We start from the raw sequence: 20548 nt of genomic DNA on the forward strand, positions 1-20548 counted from the left end.
CCGGATGAAACTGAAAGAAGCCAAGAGAGAGGTACGTCTGGCGAAGACGCAAGCAGAAGAACTAATGGCTAGAAATGTAAGAAGGGGAGACAAAAACTTCTTCAGGTATATTAGTGAAAGGAGAAAGACTAAAAACGGAATTGTGAGACTAAAAGATACAACAAAACGCTATGTAGAAAATGATGAAGAAAAAGCCAATTTGCTAAATAGATACTTTTGCTCTGTTTTCACAGAAGAAAATCCTGGAGAAGGACCGCTAGGGACTGGCAAAAGTACACCTGAGAATGGAGTGGATAGAGCACCGTTCACGGAAGAGAGTGTTTATCAACAACTTGGAAAGCTAAAGGTGGACAAAGCCATGGGACCGGACGGGATCCACCCCAGGATATTGAGGGAGCTCAGAGAGGTTCTGGTGGGTCCTCTTAAAGATTTGTTTAATAAATCCTTGGAGACGGGAGAGGTTCCGAGGGACTGGAGAACGGCGGAGGTGGTCCCTCTTCACAAAAGTGGTGATAGGGAAGAGGCTGTAAACTACAGGCCGGTAAGCCTCACTTCGGTTATTGGTAAAGTAATGGAAGCGATGCTGAAGGAAAGGATAGTGTATTTCCTGGAAGCAAATAAGTTGCAAGATCCGAGACAACATGGTTTCACCAAAGGGAAATCGTGCCAAACAAATCTCATTGAATTCTTTGACTGGGTGACGGAAGAATTAAATCAAGGACGTGCTATGGACGTAATCTATTTAGATTTCAGCAAAGCTTTCGACACGGTTCCCCACAGGAGGCTCTTGAATAAACTAGATGGGCTGAAGATAGGACCCGAAGTGGTGAACTGGATTAGGAACTGGTTGACGGGCAGACGCCAGAGGGTGGTGGTGAATGGAGTTTGCTCGGAGGAGGGAAATGTGAGTAGTGGAGTGCCTCAGGGATCGGTGCTGGGGCCGATTCTGTTCAATATATTTGTGAGTGACATTGCCGAAGGGTTACGAGGTAAAGTTTGCCTTTTTGCGGATGACACCAAGATTTGCAACAGAGTAGACACCCCGGAGGGAGTGGAAAACATGAAAAAAGATCTGAAGAAGCTAGAAGAATGGTCTAACGTTTGGCAATTAAAATTCAATGCGAAGAAATGCAAAGTGATGCACTTAGGGAGTAGAAATCCAAGGGAGACGTATGTTTTAGGCGGGGAGAGTCTGATTGGCATGGACGGGGAGAGGGATCTTGGGGTGATAGTATCCGAGGACCTGAAGGTGACGAAACAGTGTGACAAGGCGGTGGCCGTAGCTAGAAGATTGCTAGGCTGTATAGGGAGAGGTGTGACCAGCAGAAGGGAGGTTTTAATGCCCCTGTATAAGACGTTGATGAGGCCCCACCTGGAGTACTGTGTTCAGTTTTGGAGGCCGTACCTTGCGAAGGATGTCAAAAAAATGGAAGCGGTGCAAAGAAAAGCTACGAGGATGGTATGGGATTTGCGTTCCAAAACGTATGAAGAGAGACTTGCTGACCTGAACATGTATACCCTGGAGGAAAGGAGGAACAGGGGTGATATGATACAGACATTCAAATATTTGAAAGGTATTAATCCGCAAACGAATCTTTTCCGGAGATGGGAAGGCGGTAGAACGAGAGGACGTGAAATGAGATTGAAGGGGGGCAGACTCAGGAAAGATGTCAGGAAGTATTTTTTCACGGAGAGGGTGGTGGATGCTTGGAATGCCCTCCCGCGGGAGGTGGTGGCGATGAAAACGGTAACGGAATTCAAACATGCGTGGGATGTGCATAAAGGAATCCTGTGCAGAAGGAATGGATCCTCAGAAGCTTAGCTACAATTGGGTGGCAGAGCAGGTGGGGGGAAGAGGGGTTGGTGGTTGGGAGGCGAGGATAGGGGAGGGCAGACTTATACGGTCTGTGCCAGAGCCGGTGATGGAAGGCGGGACAAGTGGTTGGGAGGCAGGAAAAACTGCTGGGCAGACTTATACGGTCTGTGCCCTGAGAAAGACAGGTACAAATCAAGGTAAGGTATACACATGAGTTTATCTTGGGCAGACTGGATGGACCGTGCAGGTCTTTTTCTGCCGTCATCTACTATGTTACTATGTTACTATGTCAGTGTCCTCAGAACATTGAGGGTGAGTTTTATTATAGTAGATCCCCTAAGGAGGCCTTTTACAAAGGCGCAGTAGCATTTTTAGCATACACTAGAGATGCCCGTAGGACTATATAGGTGTTTCTAACGTTTAGCGCATGCTTATTTTTAGTGCGTACTAAAATGCTAGTATGACTTTGCAAAAGGGGACCTAAAACAGTTCTTGACTTATGGTGAGTTACAACAGACAGTGCACATGCTATAATCAGAATGCATTCTGGTTTGTTGTGTTGATGAGAAAAGATCAAGATTTTGGGAAATTCATGTCATTTCATTGTATCATTCATCTGGAATCGTTAAGTAGCAAGCATCTGCAGATCACCTCAGCCAACTCAATTTGAAATTACAGGGTTCACATTTCATCACTGAACTGTACAACTGTCTGAAGGCATTTGTTAAAAATTTGGACTTGTTTCGATTAGAACTAGATGAAGGAGAAACGAAATATTTTTCCCAATTTAAAGCAAATATCAGTGAATATACCATCTTCTCTGAAGAAGATTCAAGAAGTGCTATTGGGCAATTTTCTGTCACGCTTGGAAAACTACGGCAGGAATTTAAAAACAAGTTTATGGATATTTCACAATCTGAACCAGTGCTGGACTTTGTCCTGAATCCATTTGAGGCAGATTTAGAGTTGATTTCTAAAGTGGCAGTTGACTGTGGGTTGGCAGACTGTCACTTTGAACTGGAGATCATTGAACTACAAGAAAACATTGAACTCAAGCTGCGCCATAGAATTAGAGAAAGCTTCTGTGATTTTTGGAAGACTGTTCCTAATTATCTTGCATGCTCGACGATCGCAGGAAAGGTTTCTTTATTTTTTGGCTCCACTTGTCTGTGTGAACAGACTTTTTCAACTATGAACATTTTAAAGTCAAAACTAAAGAACAGGCTATCTGCAAACAGTCTCTTAAGTCTGTTACGAATATGCAAGATGAATTATGAAACCATTTGCTATGCTGGTAAACAGTATGGACACACAGGTATCTCATTAATGATATTTGCTACAGATGACAAGCAACAGTTAAGTGAGTTTAAATATATCCTATTTGTGTTGTAGAATCAATATTTCATGTTTAATAATCACTTTATTTAGTAACTGCAAACAATCTCTTAAGTGTGTTATTCAGGTATCTCTTTTACGGACTTGCTACTGTTGCCAAACCAAAATAAAATTAGTTTTTAAAATATATCCTTGAAGTGTTGTAGAACCAATATTTGTATTAATGTTTAATACCTGGTATGAACAAGCAGGTCCAGTCGTTTCACAAAATTATTAGTATGTGTAAGCTTGAAATCTTTTGGTGGCCCTCAGAGCTTTCTTGTATTCACATTGCAGCCCTTTACATGAAAAAGGTTGGAGACCACTGCTATAGTGACACTGTATGACCAGTCTAATGCAAGGCTGAGAAGAAATGGAATGCTGAGAAGCAAACACTAAATAAATTATACCAATCTTAAGGCTCTTTATATTCATCTGATATCCCTAGAATCTTAAGAATTTTTAAATAAACAACTCTATAATACTAAGATGCAGACAGTGGTCCAGCAGTGAGAGGGGTGCTATCCAGTCTTTTGCACTGAGTGTCACATGTATGATTATCTCCCAGTTGGTGAGAGGGCATATGTGTGTGCTCGATGCAAAGAGCTCCTAGCTCTCAGAGAATGAGTCCGTTATCTTGAGGCTAGAGTAGCAGACTTGGTGGAGCTGAGGGAGACAGACAGGTACATAGAGGAGGCCTACAGGGACGTTGTAGAGAAGTTTAACCTCCAATCTGGCAGCCCCTGTGCTGCCTTGGAGGAGGGAGGTCTTCTAAAAGGAAGTAATCCTATAACCAGGACCCGCACACCAGGGGATGCAATATCCTCTCACACCGAGGATGTTTCTCCAGAAGCTTCTGCCCAGGAGGGAAGAGATAGGATGGCTATTGTAGTTGGTGATTCAATTATTAAGCATGTAGATAGCTGGGTGGCTGGTAGACCTGAGGATTGCCTGGTTACTTGCTTGCCAGGTGTGAAGATGGCAGACCTCACGCGTCACCTAGATAGGATTTTAGATAGTGCCGAGGAGGAGCCGACTGTCTTGGTACATGTGGGTACCTATGACATAGGAAAATGTGGGAGAGAGGTTCTGGAAGCCAAATGTAGGTTCTTAGGTAGAAAGCTCAAATCCAGAACCTCTAGGGTAGCATTTTCCAAAGTGCTACCCGTTCCACAGGCAGAGCTCTGGAGTCTCAATGCGTGGATGTGATAGTGCAGGGAGAAGGGTTTTACATTTGTAAGGAACTGGGCAACATTCTGGGGAAGGAGGCGCCTATTCCAGAAGGATGGGCTCCACCTTAACCAGGGTGGGACCAGGCTGCTGACATCGGCATTTAAAAGCAGCTTTTAAACTAGAACCTGGGGGAAGGCTGACAGTTGTTCAAAAACACATGGTTTGGAACAAGGTATCTTTCAAAGATACCACCAAACAAGGAAGATAGGGTATCCCGATAGCAAGGTTGCGAAAGAGACCATAGTAGATCAGGTGACCTTAAATAAAAAGCAGACAAAAGATCGCAAATTAACACTGTCAACTACTGAGCAAGATGTAAATAGGAACAACAAACATAATTTGAAATGTCTATATGCGAATGCTAGAAGCCTAAGAAATAAGATGGGAGAGTTAGAATATATTGAACTAAATGAAAAATTAGATATAATAAGCATCTCTGAGACCTTGTGGAAGGAGGATAACCAGTGGGACAGTGTCATACCAGGGTACAAATTATATTGTAGTGATAGGGTGGATCGAATTGGTGAAGGGGTAGCTTTGTATGTTAAGGAGGGCCTTGAATCAAATTGATTGAATATTTTGCAGGAAACAAAACACATTTTGGAATCCCTATGGATTGAAATTCCATGTGTTAAGGGGAAAAGGATAGTGATAGGAGTATACTACCATCCACCTGGCCAGGATGAACAGACAGATGTAGAAATGTTATCAGAAATAAGGGAGGCTAACAAACTGGAGAACAGAAAAATAATGGGTGATTTCAATTACCCCGATATTGACTGGGTAAATGTAACATCAGGGCATGCTAGGGAGGTAAAATTCCTTGATGAAATCAAGAACTGCTTTATGGAGCAGCTGGTACAGGATCCAACAAGAGAAGGAAAGATTCTAGACCTAGCCCTTAGTGGAACGCATGATCTGGTGCAGGAGGTAATGGTGCTGGGGCCGCTTGATAACAGTGATCATAATATGATCAGATTTGATGTCGGCTTTGGAGTAAGTACACACAGGAAATCAAATACATTAGTATTTAACTTTTGAAAAGGAGACTATGATAAAATGAGAATGGTGAAAAAAAAAACCCTTAGAGGAGCAGCTGCGAAGGTAAAAAAATTTACATCAGGCATGGATGCTGTTCAAAAATACCATCCTGGAAGCCCAGTCCAAATATATTCCGTGTATTAAAAAAGGAGGAAGGAAGACCAAACGACAACTGGCATGGTGGAAAAGTGAGGAGAAGGAAGCTATTAGAGCTAAAAGAAAATCCTTCAGAAAACGGCAGAAGGAACCGACTGAAAATAATAAGAAACAGCATGAGAAATGGCAAATCAATTCAAAGCGCTGATAAGGAAGGCAAAGAGAAACTTTGAAAAAAAGATTGCATGGGAGGCAAAAATATTTTTTAGGTATATTAAAAGCAAGAAGCCGGCAAAAGAATCAGTAGAACCGCTAGATGACCGAGAGATTACATTAATTTTTTGCTTCGGTCTTCGCTGAGGAAGATTTGGGAGAGATTCTGGTGCCAGAAATGGCATTCAAAGCTGAAAAGTCAGAGAAACTGAATGAAACCTCTATAAACCTGGAAGATATAATGGCGCAATTTGACAAATTGAAGAGTAGTAAATCTCCTGGACCAGGTGGTATTCATCCCGAGTACCGATAGAATTGAAAAATGAACTTGTGGAACTATTGTTAGTAATATGTAATTTATCTTTAAAATAAAGCATGGTTCCGGAAGATTGCAGGGTGGCCAATGTAATGCCGATTTCTAAAAAAGGTTCCAGAGGTGATACAGGAAATTATAGACTGGTGAGCCTGATGTTGGTGCTGGGCAAAATGGTAGAGACTATTATAAAGAACAAGATTACAGAGCATATTCAAAAGCATGGATTAATGAGACAAAGTCAACATGGATTTAGTGAAGAGAAATCTTGCCTCACCAATCTATTACATTTCTTTGAAGGGGTGAACAAACATGTGGATAAAGATGAGCCGGTCAATATTGTGTATCTGGATTTTCAGAAGGCGTTTGACAAAGCATCTCATGAAAGACTCCAGAGGAAATTGGATTAAAAATTAGTTAAAAGAAAACAGAGAGTAGGGTTAAATGGTCAGTATTCTCAATGGAGAAGGGTGTATAGTGGGGTTTCCCAGGGTTTTGTGCTGGGACCACTGCTTGTTAACATATTTATAAATGATCTAGAGATAGGAGTAACTAGTGAGGTAATTAGATTGCTGATGACACAAAGTTATTCAAAGTTGTTAAATTGCAAGACGATTGTAAAAAAATTGCAAGAGAACTTTACAAGAGTGGGACACTAGGCATCTAAATGGCAGATGACTTTTAATGTGATCAAGTGCAAAGTGATGCATGTGGGAAAGAAGAACCTGAATTATAGTTATGTAATGTAAGGTTCCAAATTAGGAGTCACCAACCAGGAAAGGGATCTAGGCGTCATCATTGATGATTCGTTGAAACCCTCTGCTCATTGTGCGGCGGCGACTAAGAAAGCAAATAGAACAGTCTGAGTGGGCATTACAGGTATCTATTTTAAATGCAATTACTTCAAGCACTTACCAACAGTAAACCACATACACCTCTATGGAAACAATTCAGTCATATTTAAAGATCCCTCAAGAGGCAGTCTCTCATAATTTAAACTTGATCAGACATGTCTGCTGTAAAGAAAACCACATCAAAACACATCGGATCCTGTAAAATGCTCTAAAACCCTGGTTGATGTTATGACAAACTAAAATTATATTAAAATTTGATATCACCTCAGTAAGGCCAACATGCGATCCCCTCCAGTATAAAATATTATCAGAAACTTGTGCAAAAACACACTTGGCACTCTACCATGCCATAACAGCATTAACTCTCAGAGAGTCCTTATCTGTGAAAAGGCAGGACTGTAAATACTATATTAGACCCTAAAACACCAATATACCAACTAGTAAGAAAACACAACAAATGGGACTGCTACAGATCTTCACACAGAAAGCACATGCTAGCAGAATAATGCATGATATCAAAGTTGTGCATTTACCAAAGTTGACATATTCCTATTTATAAATTCAGAATAAAATTCTTTTTTCTTACCTTTATTGTCTAAATATTCTATTTTTCCAATCGCTTGGTTCTAGTGTCTTTTTTCTGCATTTCTCTATTTTTAAGTATCTCTCTTGCCAGGGTCTCCTGTCAACTTGACATTTCTTCTCTCTCCTTGTCCACTCTCAATTGTCCCTATGCGTCCTATCCACCATCTCCCCTGTGTGTCCCTGGCCCTATCCTCCTCCCATGTTCAGCATCTGCCCTCTTAGTGTCCCCATCCTCCCCCCATATTCAGCATCTCCTCTCTTTGTCTCTATTCCTTCCCTGCATCCAGGATTGCTCCTCCCTGTCCCTAGTTCCCCTTTTCCAGCTTTGCCCTTCTATGCCCCTGTTCCTATGCTCCTTCCACATCAGCATCTTTTCTCTGTGTCTCTGTCCCTCCATGTGTCCAGCATCTTTCCTTTGACTCCCATCCTCACAGTCATCATCTCTATCTCTCCCCACTCCATTCTCCTCCTATCCCAAACAGGTCTAGCATCTTTCCCTCTCCATTCCTTCCTACTCCCTTTCCGCAGTCCTCCAAACTTGTATGTTTTTGCTGTCTCTGGCTGGCTGGCTGGCTGGCCGCAGGTCCTTTTCTCTGCCACATCCCACCCGTGCAGCAACAGGAAGTTACCTCAGAGGAGGCAGAAAGGTAAAATTATGTATCATACCTGATAATTTTCTTTCCATTAATCATAGCTGATCAATCCATAGACTGGTGGGTTGTGTCCATCTACCAGCAGGTGGAGATAGAGAGCAATCCTTTTGCCTCCCTATATGTGGTCATGTGCTGCCGGAAACTCCTCAGTATGTCGATATCCAAGCTCCATCCGCAGGACTCAGCACTTAGAGAATTACACCCACAAAGGGACACTCTGCCCAGCTCACCACCGCCGAAACGGGGGAGGGGAATTAACCCAGCTCATCCCCACACAAGTGGGGGAGGGGAATCCGTCCAGCTCATCCCCGCGGAGCGGGGGAGGGACACCACCCCGCCGATGCGGGGGGATCTGGCTTATCCTGCAACCGCAACCGCGGGAGGAGCTGACTGACCCTAACACCGCCGAAGCGGGAGGGGTACAAAGCTGCCCTACAGCCGCACGAAGCGGGAGGGAGCGCCAGCAGAATTTATGTCTCAATCCAGCCCCGTAAAACGGAGGGGAGAGGAATGCAGCAGCTCACTGTAACACAAACTCGTCTCAACTCTTGAAGAATCCAATTGAAAAAACTTGAACACGAAGTCCTCCTGAAGGAACTGAAGACTAAACTTGAACCTGAAATGCAACCAGAATATAAACAGTACAGATATCTGGGAGGGGCTATGGATTGATCAGCTATGATTAATGGAAAGAAAATTATCAGGTATGATACATAATTTTACCTTCCATATCATCATGCTGATCAATCCATAGACTGGTGGGATGTACCGAAGCAGTACTCACCCAGGGCGGGACATAGAAATCCCTGACCGCAACACTGAAGCTCCAAACCGGGCCTCCGCCCGAGCAGCCACAGTCAAGCGGTAATGCCTGGAGAAGGTATGGGCCGATGCCCAAGTTGCCGCCCTGCATATCTCTTCCAAGGAGACGGACCCGGCCTCTGCCATCGAGGCCACCTGAGCTCTAGTGGAGTGAGCCTTCAGCTGAATAGGCGGCACCTTCCCCGCGGCCACATAAGCCGCTGCAATGGCTTCCTTGACCCATCTTGCCACAGTAGGCTTAGCAGCCTGCAGACCCTTACGAGGACCTGCAAACAGGACAAACAGATGATCCGATTTCCGGAAATCATTGGTCACTTCCAAGTATCTGATGATGACTCGTCTCACATCCAGAAACTTGAGAGCAGAGTATTCCTCTGGGTAGTCCTCCCTACGAAAGGAAGGGAGACAGAGCTGCTGATTCACATGGAAGCGAGAAACAATCTTGGGCAGGAAGGAAGGCACTGTGCGAATAGTCACTCCTGCCTCAGTGAACTGCAGAAAAGGCTCTCGACATGAGAGTGCCTGGAGCTCGGAAACTCTTCTGGCTGAAGTGATAGCCACCAAAAAGACTGCTTTCAACGTCAGGTCTTTCAGAGATGCCCTCGACAAGGGTTCAAAAGGCGGCTTCTGCAAGGCTCTTAGCACCAGGTTGAGATTCCACGCAGGCACCACTGAGTGCAGAGGAGGGCGCAGGTGATTAACTCCCTTGAGGAAACGTACCACATCTGGCTGCGAAGCCAGGGAAGCACCCTTCAGGCGGCCCCTGAAGCAAGCCAGAGCCGCTACCTGGACTTTAAGGGAACTGAGCGACAGGCCTTTCTCCAGACCTTCTTGCAGGAACGCCAGCACTGAAGAAATTGGAGCAGTGAAGGGAGAAAGTGAGCCTGCTTCACACCACGCTGCAAAGGTACGCCAAACCCTGGCGTAAGCAGTAGAAGTAGAGCGCTTCCTCGCTCTCAGCATAGTGGCGATGACCTTGTCTGAGAAGCCCTTCTTCCTCAGACGCTGCTGCTCAATAGCCAGGCCGTAAGACCAAAGGGGGAGGGATCCTCCATCACCACGGGACTCTGATGCAACAGGCCCTGCTCCACTGGCAGCCGCAGAGGGTCGTCCACTGAGAGCCTGATCAAGTCCGCATACCAGGGACGTCTGGGCCAGTCCGGACCCACCAGGATTATTCGGCCCGGATGCTTTGCCACCCGATCTAGTACCCTGCCCAACATGGGCCAGGGCGGGAACACATAGAGAAGCTCCTGTGTCGGCCACTGTTGGAGAAGAGCATCTACTCTCAGAGATCGAGGGTCCCGTCCTCTGCTGAAAAAGCGCGGCATTTGGCAATTGGCCGATGACGCCATCAGATCTAGGCTCGGCTGGCCCCAGCGCTTCGTGATGTCCAAGAATGCCTGAGCCGATAACTGCCACTCTCCGGGATCCAAGGTATGGCGACTGAGAAAGTCCGCCTTGACATTCATGACTCCGGCAATGTGGGCCGCTGACAGCTGTTCCAGGTTCGCTTCCGCCCACTGGCATAGATTCATGGCTTCCTTGGCTAGAGGGGCGCTCTTGGTACCTCCCTGGCGGTTGACATAGGCCACAGCCGTGGCATTGTCCGACAGGACCCGTACTGGCTTCAACGCCAGTACCGGGAGGAACTCCAAAAGCGCCAACCGAATGGCTCTGAGTTCCAGGAGGTTGATAGACCACTTTGCCTCTGCAGGAGACCAGAGCCCCTGCGCTGTCCTTCCCAAGCAGTGGGCTCCCCAGCCCGTCAAAGAGGCGTCCGTCGTGACGACAATCCACTCCGGGGTCATAAGAGGCATCCCTGCAGACAACTTGTCTGTCTTCAGCCACCAGCTCAGCGCCTTGCGCACTGCTGGTTCCAAGGGAAGGCGCACAGCATAATCCTCCGACACCGGAGTCCAGCGCTGCAGCAGAGAGTGTTGTAGTGGTCTCATATGAGCCCTGGCCCAGGGCACTACTTCCATCGTGGCCGTCATAGAGCCCAACAGCTGCACATAGTCCCAAGCCCGAAGCGGAGAGGCTACTAGGAACTGGTCCACCTGAGCCTGAAGTTTGACAATCCGATTGTCCGGCAGGAACACTCTGCCTACTTTGGTGTTGAATCGAACTCCCAGATACTCCAGGGACTGAGTCGGGCGCAGCTGGCTTTTCTCCCAGTTGATGATCCACCCCAGGGAGCTCAAAAGAGCAATCACCCGGTCCACAGCTTTGCCGCACTCTGCATAAGAGGGGGCTTGGATCAACCAGTCGTCCAGATAAGGATGGACTTGTACTCCTTCCTTTCGCAGGAAGGCCGCGATGACCACCATTACTTTGGAGAAGGTCCGCGGAGCAGTAGCCAACCCGAACGGGAGGGCTCTGAACTGGAAGTGTCGGCCCAGGACTGCAAAACGCAGAAAGCGTTGATGAGGAGGCCAGATGGGAATATGCAAGTACGCTTCCTTGATGTCCAAGGATGCCAGGAACTCCCCTGCCTTCACTGCCGCTATAACAGAGCGGAGAGTCTCCATGCGAAAGTGCCGAACTTTCAAGGCCCGATTGACCCCTTTGAGGTCGAGGATAGGCCGCACAGAACCTCCTTTCTTTGGTACCACAAAGTAAATGGAGTAACGTCCCTTGCCAAGCTGATTTTCTGGCACCGGAACGACCGCACCCAGGCGGATCAGATTGTCCAAGGTCTGCTGCACTGCCACAGCTTTGACCGGAGACTTGCAGGGAGAGAGTACAAACCCGTCTCTTAAGGGTCGGCAGAACTCTAGCTTGTAGCCGTCTCTGATGACTTCCAGCACCCAAGCGTCTGAAGTTACCCTTGTCCACTCGCCCAGAAACGAGGACAGGCGTCCTCCAATCTGCACTGGGCCATGGACCAGGACCCCGTCATTGGGTACAAGACCCTGGGGGAGGACCGGAGGGCGTACCTCCGGGACGGCGGTCTCTGCGAAAGGAATGCTGCTTGGGGGAGAAGTTCCTCTTGAAGGAAGAGGGGGCAGAGGAGCCCGACTTGCCCGGGCGGTACCGACGGGCTTCCTGAAACCGTCCTCTGGAGATACCGGGGCGAGCACTGGCCCGAGCCCTGACCTCTGGTAACCTCTTGCCCTTAGACGTGCCGAGATCGGTCACAATTTTGTCCAGCTCGACCCCAAAGAGCAGCTTGCCTTTAAAAGGCAACTTAGCCACGCGGGACTTAGAGGCGTGGTCCGCAGACCAATGTTTCAGCCAAAGCCACCGCCGCGCAGAGACTGTCTGAGCCATACCTTTAGCCGAGGCTCTCAAGACATCATATAGCAAGTCTGCCAAATAAGCCAAGCCCGATTCCAGGGCCGGCCAATCAGCCCTCAAGGAAGGATCCGAGGGGGAAGCCCGCTGCACCATCGTCAGGCACGCCCTGGCCACGTAGGAGCCGCAAACTGAGGCCTGCAAACTTAAGGCAGCCGCCTCGAAGGACGACCTTAAGGCCGCCTCCAATCTTCTGTCTTGGGCGTCCTTTAGGGCCGTGCCACCTTCCACCGGCAACGCCGTTTTCTTAGTCACCGCAGTGATTAAAGAATCCACGGTAGGCCAAAGAAAGGCCTCCCGTTCACTTTCAGGCAAAGGATAGAGGCGGGACATAGCCCTAGCCACTTTGAGGCTCGCTTCCGGGACATCCCATTGAGCCGAAATTAAGGTGTGCATGGCATCATGCACGTGGAAGGTTCTAGGCGGGCGCTTCGTCCCCAGCATAATGGCGGAGCCAACAGGGGCTGAGGGAGAGACGTCCTCCGCAGAGGAAATCTTCAAAATGCTCATGGCCTGCACTAACAGGTTGGGCAAATCCTCTGAGCGAAAGATCCGCGCTGCAGAGGGGTCATCCGCTCCATCCGAGCGGGAATCCGTCTCCTCCAAGGAATCCCCAAAGAACCGTTGGGAGAACTCAGATACGCTGCCCTCATCTACATCAGAGGAAACAGAGAGGCATATTTTCAAAGCACTTTGGGAGGCTAAGTTCCATAGGTTTCTATGGAACTTTGGGAGGCTAAGTGCTTTGAAAATATGCCTCAGAGTCCTCTAAGGCCTGGGAATCCACCCGAGGGCGTTTACTTCCGGGGGCCTCAACCCCTTTATCGGACAAGGGAGAAGGGGCAGCGTTTTGCATAAGGAAGGCCTGATGCAGCAGCAAAATAAACTCGGGGGAGAAACCCCCCAGACTGTGCACTTCAGCAGCCTGGGCCACAGCCCTAGACGCACCCTCAACCGGCGCTCGCAAGAGTGGGGGAGAAACATGCTGCGCATCCAAGATGGCGTCCGGCGCGACACTCCGTGAAGGAGCTGCGCGGGAAGAACGGCGCTTAACTTTAGCCGCTTTTTTGCCATCGCCCAAATCAAGGGCGGCCATGGCATTAACGTCTCCCAGCTCAAGGGCGGCCCAAGAAGAAGCCGTCCGAGCAGAGTGGCCGGCCAAGATGGCGGAGGCGAGCAGCGGGGGATGGGCGTTTATGGCGGGGAAAACCGCCGCACCGGAGGAAGACCCGGGACACTGACCGGCCTCCGAACTGACACCCAACAAGGGCGAATCAGACTTTAAGACCCCTGCATCCCCGCTAGAAGCGCACACGCGGTCCGGGGAGCGATTCTTCGCGCCCTTGCCCTCCGACGCCATAGGCCACGTGGAGATTGATCGGGGAACCCCCTGCCCGCTATAAAAAGGTAAAAATTACCTGCTTCTCGCTCCGAGCTGTAACGACCTGGTGTTCCAGTGAGTAGCTGCAATAAACGTTTAAATAAACGTCGAAATAAACGCCTTTAAGGACGTTCAAAATTTTTTTTTTTTTTTTTAACGGAGCCAGCGGGAGGGGGGAGAAAAGGAGGGACCTGGCGCCACCAGGTTTGCACTTGCTCAAGAAGAGCCCTCAACCCCAGGTACTCAACAAAACCTAAAAATTAGGCTTGGAGACCTAGCCAGAGCTGCTGCTGTGTGTGACCACCACCTGCTGAGATAGAGAACATACTGAGGAGTTTCCGGCAGCACATGACCACATATAGGGAGGCAAAAGGATTGCTCTCTATCTCCACCTGCTGGTAGATGGACACAACCCACCAGTCTATGGATTGATCAGCATGATGATATGGAATGGGACCCAGAAGAGAGGGAAGGCTCGGGGCCAGCCAAGGCAGCTGGTTTAATTGCTGCCACTGCCAGCAAAGACACACAAGTTTGGTTGACTAGATGGTGAGGGGAAGGGGAGGGAGACAGGTAGGGAAAGAGACTGAACCTGCAGGAAGGAGGGCAAAGGAAGGGAAGGGAGAGAGAGAGAGAGAGAGAGAGAGAGAGAGAGAGAGAGAGAGATGCCAACCATAAAAGTGGGGGAGCAGAAGCACGGAGAGAATGCATGAGAGGAGGACCCTTCAGCATGTGAGCTGGAGGAGGGGGCCAAATGCTTGTGTCATATGCCTAATGCATGATTTAGCATGTCTGCCTCTGCTCCTTCATATACAAGAGGCAACCTGTTCCAGATCACCTAAAGAATTCTTCTGAGTTAGCCTTTTTTGCCACTAATAATCACTAGTGGCCATTCAGCCATCTCACAGTGCATCACCCACTTCCTCATGGCCTTTCTCACACTCTCCTTAGATTACATAGTCTTTCCTGACACAGCAGTGATTCTGTGACATATCCTACTTCCCATCTGTCCTGTGGCTATCTGCATCCAAGTGGTCAACAGATTAGTAACCACCTACTTGAGCTCAAGATTGACACATCTAGTCTGTCTCTACTACAGTCTTGCACTTTAGGCATCAAAACTTTATCTAGTAGGAACTTATCTATTTGTTGGTTGAAGCTACTGAAATCTAGGAATATTTCACTTATTTGCTCTGTAGTGGTGCCTTACTTGTCATTAGACATACAAATATGCACTGTAGGTGCTTGGGCTGTTCTTCACTTAAGTTGCATCACTAGTATCTTATCTGTTTTACTTCTCCACCATGTTGAAGGTGAAAAGAAGCAGACAAAGATAGTCTGTTGATGAATTTATTAAATAACTATAATGTGGAGGATTAAAAACCAGTGCCCAACACATCCATGTTCGCCATTGCCATGGGTTGCATCTGGGCAACCAAACTGTCAGAACACATTAAAAATCATTAAATCATAGGCTCACAAAAATACGTATAAAAGGCACCATATAAATCAATACTAAAAGGAATCAGATGGTCTCAGTTCATGACTATTACTGACAAAATAGATATCTGAAAAAATTATAATATGCCCAAGTTAACATATAAACAAACAACTTGGACATTTATAAGAACTTGATATTAAAAATAATAAATAAATATGCATAAAGGCATACTGAAAATCCCCAAAAGGGGGGGGGGGGTAGAGCTCATTTAAATGATATTTAAATGAACTCTGTGGTATTCCCCCCGTATGATCAGAGCACAGCATCTGATTGTACAGACGAAATACCACCTTAACCCTATGCCAATTTGGAGCTCACATTACAGTTAAAACTCCTCTCCTCTCCTCTCTTCCTCCTCCCCCCTATCCATGCCAGGTATTGAAGCCCCGCCTAGTGCGCTTCCATTTTGAGGTGGGGGTTTACCTTCCATATAAGGGGATGTCCTATTATATGGAAGTTAAACCCTGCCCCATGCATCCCATGATACATCAGGCAAGGCAAGGTGCCACCATTTTGAGGTGGCTCCCACAGAGGAGGAGGGAGTGCTAGTCCCTCTTCCTCTAATTTCTATGGTACTGGGGAGGGGGTTGGGTCGGGGGGGATCCCTCCACCACCACTTGCCCACCAGGGAAAGCTTTTCAGTGGGAGAGGATCTAGTTCGGCCCCCTGTCATGGGTCACACTGGATCCATGATGGCAGCTGGGTGGGGGGAGTGAGGACAGGGGTCCCACTGGACCACCAGGCTGGAGATGTCATACCAAAAGTTTAGGCTGGTTTAAAAACCTGTTTTTTTTACAAAGGCATTTGGCATAGGTACTTGAGACTGATTACTATCTGAGGATGCAGAGCCTGAGACACAGTAGGACACATTAGAACACGGCAGGATTGTTGTTTCTAATATTATTTGTTGGATCTTATTTAAAGTATCTATTATTTGTGTATCTATTATTTTATTTTATATTTTTGTGACCTGTTTAGCTAATTGTATGAGGTGGTATATCAAATTTAATAAACTCGAAACTTGGTTACTGCAGCTAAAAAGGGCTTGCCGTGGGACACGCTGTGGTAAGTTCCTAATCTGCGTGTGCAAACCATGTGCTAAAATTTTTTATTTTTTTTTCCATGGAGGGAGCATGTTTGGGGATGGAGTGGGTGTTTCTGCGATAATCAGGTAGCACAGATATATTACTGCACACTAACTGATTAGCGCAGGGTTAGCAGGTGAACCCTTACCACGTACAGAATAGGTGTTGGTAAGTGCTCAGACACTATTTATTTTTTTAATGGCCACATGTTAATGGTAACAATAGTGCATGGCCATTTTCTGGCTGTGGTAAAAAATGGCTTTAACACACATGAAAAACCTATGTAAGGGTGCACTAAGGGGCCCTTGTACTAAGCTGTGGTAAAAAGGGCCCTGCATTAGCAGCGGCCACCATTTTTGCTATGCACAGAGGCCCTTTTAACCGCAGCAGGTAAAAAGGCTGAAAAAAAGAAATGGCCATGCAGTAACATTGAACTTATCACCAGTGGCGTACCTAGGGTAGTTGACACCTGGGGCCGGTCATTTTTTAACACCCCCCCTCTCCAAAATCTAGTACTAGGCATGCCAAGAATACAAAACACTCAGGACCTATAGAGCAATTCTAGCATACCATAAGCAGTAATTTGTACAAGTCACACAAGGAAAAGGAAAGCATCTTAAACACTACAGTGAGCACTAGAACATCAATTCACCTACTGTAAAACAAAACCAGGCAGAATAACACAGATCGTCCATCTTGCACAGTCAATCCCAACCGAAAGCCATGTCTTTTTCACAAAGCGAATGCTACATACCTGTAGAAGGTATTCTCCGAGGACAGCAGGCTGATTGTTCTCACTGATGGGTTGACGTCCTCGGCAGCCCCCTCCATCGGAAAGTTTACTAGCAAAGGCCTTTGCTAGTCCTCGCGCGCCCATGCGCACCGCGCATGCGCGGCCGTCTTCCCGCCCGAAACCGGCTCGAGCCGGCCAGTCCAGTATGTAGCAAGACAATACACTTCAAGGGAAGACTCAACTCCAAAGGGGAGGCGGGCGGGTTTGTGAGAACAATCAGCCTGCTGTCCTCGGAGAATACCTTCTACAGGTATGTAGCATTCGCTTTCTCCGAGGACAAGCAGGCTGCTTGTTCTCACTGATGGGGTATCCCTAGCCCCCAGGCTCACTCAAAACAACAACCATGGTCAATTGGGCCTCGCAACGGCGAGGACATTAAAGAGATTGACCTAAAAAATTTACCAACTAACTGAGAGTGCAGCCTGGAACAGAACAAACAGGGCCCTCGGGGGGTGGAGTTGGATCCTAAAGCCCAAACAGGTTCTGAAGAACTGACTGCCCGAACCGACTGTCGCGTCGGGTGTCCTGCTGCAGGCAGTAATGAGATGTGAATGTGTGGACAGATGACCACGTCGCAGCTTTGCAAATTTCTTCAATGGAGGCTGACTTCAAGTGGGCTACCGACGCAGCCATGGCTCTAACATTATGAGCCATGACATGACCCTCAAGAGCCAGCCCCGCCTGGGCGTAAGTGAAGGAAATGCAATCTGCTAGCCAATTGGATATGGTGCGTTTCCCTACAGCCACTCCCCTCCTATTGGGGTCAAAAGAAACAAACAATTGGGCGGACTGTCTGGTGGGCTGTGTCCGCTCCAGGTAGAAGGCCAATGCTCTCTTGCAGTCCAATGTGTGCAGCTGACGTTCAGCAGGGCAGGAATGAGGACGGGGAAAAAATGTTGGCAAGACAATTGACTGGTTCAGATGGAACTCCGACACAACCTTTGGCAGGAACTTAGGGTGAGTGCGGAGGACTACTCTGTTATGATGAAATTTGGTGTACGGGGCCTGGGCTACCAGGGCCTGAAGCTCACTGACTCTACGAGCTGAAGTAACTGCCACCAAGAAAATGACCTTCCAGGTCAAGTACTTCAGATGGCAGGAATTCAGTGGCTCAAAAGGAGGTTTCATCAGCTGGGTGAGAACGACATTGAGATCCCATGACACTGTAGGAGGCTTGACAGGGGGCTTTGACAAAAGCAAACCTCTCATGAAGCGAACAACTAAAGGCTGTCCTGAGATCGGCTTACCTTCCACACGGTAATGGTATGCACTGATTGCACTAAGGTGAACCCTTACAGAGTTGGTCTTGAGACCAGACTCAGACAAGTGCAGAAGGTATTCAAGAAGGGTCTGTGTAGGACAAGAGCGAGGATCTAGGGCCTTGCTGTCACACCAGACGGCAAACCTCCTCCAATGGAAGAAGTAACTTCTCTTAGTGGAGTCTTTCCTGGAAGCAAGCAAGATGCGGGAGACACCCTCTGACAGACCCAAAGAGGCAAAGTCTACGCCCTCAACATCCAGGCCGTGAGAGCCAGAGACTGGAGGTTGGGATGCAGAAGCGCCCCCTCGTCCTGTGTGATGAGGGTCGGAAAACACTCCAATCTCCACGGTTCTTCGGAGGATAACTCCAGAAGAAGGGGGAACGAGATCTGACGCAGCCAAAAAGGAGCAATCAGAATCATGGTGCCTCGGTCTTGCTTGAGTTTCAACAAAGTCCTCCCCACCAGAGGGATGGGAGGATAAGCATACAGCAGGCCCTCCCCCCAATCCAGGAGGAAGGTATCCGATGCCAGTCTGCCGGGGGCCTGAAGCCTGGAACAGAACTGAGGGACTTTGTGGTTCACTCGAGATGCGAAGAGATCCACCAAGGGGGTGCCCCACGCTTGGAAGATCTGGCGCACCACTCTGGAGTTGAGCGACCATTCGTGAGGTTGCATAATCCGGCTCAGTCTGTCGGCCAGACTGTTGTTTACGCCTGCCAGATATGTGGCTTGGAGCACCATGCCGAGACGGCGGGCCCAGAGCCACATGCTGACGGCTTCCTGACACAGGAGGCGAGATCCGGTGCCCCCCTGCTTGTTGACATAGTACATGGCAACCTGGTTGTCTGTCTGAATTTGGATAATTTGGTGGGACAGCCGATCTCTGAAAGCCTTCAGAGCCTTCCAGATCGCTCGCAACTCCAGAAGATTGATCTGTAGATCGCGTTCTTGGAGGGACCAACTTCCTTGGGTGTGAAGCCCATCGACATGAGCTCCCCATCCCAGGAGAGACGCATCCGTGGTCAGCACTTTTTGTGGCTGAGGAATTTGGAAGGGACGTCCCAGAGTCAAATTGGAGCAAATCGTCCACCAATACAGGGATTTGAGAAAACTCGTGGACAGGTGGATCACGTCCTTTAGACCCCCAGTGGCCTGATACCACTGGGAGGCTAGGGTCCATTGAGCAGATCTCATGTGGAGGCGGGCCATGGGAGTCACATGAACTGTGGAGGCCATGTGGCCCAGCAATCTCAACATCTGCCGAGCTGTGATCTGCTGGGACGCACGCACCCACGAGACGAGGGACAACAAGTTGTTGGCTCTCGCCTCTGGAAGATAGGCGCGAGCTGTCCGAGAATCCAGCAGGGCTCCTATGAATTCGAGTTTCTGCACTGGGAGAAGATGGGACTTTGGGTAATTTATCACAAACCCCAGTAGCTCCAGGAGGCGAATAGTCATCTGCATGGACTGCAGGGCTCCTGCCTCGGATGTGTTCTTCACCAGCCAATCGTCGAGATATGGGAACACGTGCACCCCCAGCCTGCGAAGTGCCGCTGCTACCACAGCTAGGCACTTTGTGAACACCCTGGGCGCAGAGGCGAGCCCAAAGGGTAGCACACAGTACTGGAAGTGGCGTGTGCCCAACTGAAATCGCAGATACTGTCTGTGAGCTGGCAGTATCGGGATGTGTGTGTAGGCATCCTTCAAGTCCAGAGAGCATAGCCAATCGTTTTGCTGAATCATGGGGAGAAGGGTGCCCAGGGAAAGCATCCTGAACTTTTCTTTTACGAGATATTTGTTCAGGGCCCTTAGGTCTAGGATGGGACGCATCCCCCCTGTTTTCTTTTCCACAAGGAAGTACCTGGAATAGAATCCCAGCCCTTCTTGCCCGGATGGCACGGGCTCGACCGCATTGGCGCTGAGAAGGGCGGAGAGTTCCTCTGCAAGTACCTGCTTGTGCTGGAAGCTGTAAGACTGCTGGAGCCAGTCAAAAGCTCGCCCCTTGCTTTTGCTGGGGAGCCGCGGGGCCTTGCTGAGGCGCACGCTGCTGACGAGAGCGAGCGCGCTGGGGCTTAGCCTGGGCCGCAGGCTGTCGGGAAGGAGGATTGTACCTACGCTTACCAGAAGCATAGGGACCAGTCTTCCTTCCCCCGAAAAATCGTCTACCTGTAGAGGTAGAGGCTGAAGGCTGCCTGCGGGAGAACTTGTCGAATGCAGTGTCCCGCTGGT

This window comes from Microcaecilia unicolor, chromosome 3, assembly GCF_901765095.1.
Source record: "Microcaecilia unicolor chromosome 3, aMicUni1.1, whole genome shotgun sequence".
NCBI lineage: Eukaryota > Metazoa > Chordata > Amphibia > Gymnophiona > Siphonopidae > Microcaecilia > Microcaecilia unicolor.